Source organism: Penaeus monodon, chromosome 30, assembly GCF_015228065.2.
Source record: "Penaeus monodon isolate SGIC_2016 chromosome 30, NSTDA_Pmon_1, whole genome shotgun sequence".
Taxonomy (NCBI): Eukaryota; Metazoa; Arthropoda; class Malacostraca; order Decapoda; family Penaeidae; genus Penaeus; species Penaeus monodon.
In genome coordinates this window covers 11,780,166-11,781,413 of record NC_051415.1, presented here as the reverse complement: position 1 = coordinate 11,781,413, position 1,248 = coordinate 11,780,166, and the positions used below count along the sequence as shown (strand labels likewise).

General features: G+C 39.4%; 1 protein-coding gene across 1 annotated transcript in view; it reads right to left on the bottom strand.

Moving 5' to 3' along the window:
• LOC119592295 overlaps positions 1-1,248 on the bottom strand; it is a 19,079-nt gene that overhangs the window by 6,239 nt on the left and 11,592 nt on the right.

Sequence of the window (1,248 nt, the reverse complement as noted above, 5' to 3'; positions counted from 1 at the left end):
TGTGTGTGTATGGGGGGTTATGTTCACGACACAAACGGACAGTAAATGCCCAAATCGAGTCTGGCATTGAAAACTGAGGAACTGAAATATTTTGAATTACGGTAGATTTTACTGTTAGAGAAAGACAGAGCTTAGATGTCAAAGGGGAAAGAAGACATCATAATGACCAATACATGAATTTTCAATTTTCACACAGTATTTATGACATGAAATTGCTCCCCGTGTATTGTCGTGGGTGTGGAGGTGGCACACAACTAACCAACTCTTGAGAAATACGGCCAAAATAATAACTGTAGAAAAGGGATATCGTACTCAGAAGACATGGTGGACAGTGAAACTGGGAAGAAGTGCGTTTTAGCACTGAAATTGACTAAATTCTGATTGCCCCAGTTAGAAATTCTGTCAAAGTCGGAGCTGAGAAGATGAAGAGGCATGCGGAGGCATGCGGGGTTGTCATCTACATATGAGTGAGTAGTGTTTATGGCGGATATGAGGATAACATTGATAAAAAGAGGAAAATAGTTTGAGAGGTAAATGGCTTCCTGGGGAATGCCACTGGGATAGGGGAAGGGTTCTGAGGTAACACTGTTAACCCTGACAGAGATTAAATGGTTTGAAAGAAAGCCTAAAGAGAAGTTACAGAGTACATAAGTTTCCTCCAAGTCCCGAAGCGATGAAGATAATATATGCGTTATGTAGGAGATATCAACACTTGGATAAGAAGAAAGCACTGCATCATGGCAAAAGGTGAGATAGTCGGAGAGGGTTGTAAAGTCAACTTAGAGCTTGACAACAGTATGAAAAACATAGGAAACTAATAGAGATGGGTAGGTAAGTTTTGAGGAATCAATTCTCATGAGACGAGTAACAGGAGTGTAGATTTTATAAAAAGCACATACAGTACACCACTTCTGTATATGCTTTAAGGGGGAATATTGTAGTGGGACATTTGATAGACGAACTTGTGTCTGACAATTGAATTTCAGGAAAACAATTAGACTATGAAAAAGAAACCTGGTAGGAGAGTCGTAGATGGTGATATGATGAAAAGATAAATGAAATTGACAAGAAGATTGAGGAAGAGGGAGGAGTCGAAGATTGTTATAGTAGAAGTGTGTTGTGTTGATGTACCTCGAAAGTAAATTGCCAACGGAACAAAGTGAGGTTCCAGGAATAAAAGTTTACCTTTTCCACCATGATTTCCCAAGGAAGTGTTTCCACAACCATCTAAGGAAACTTACTACGATT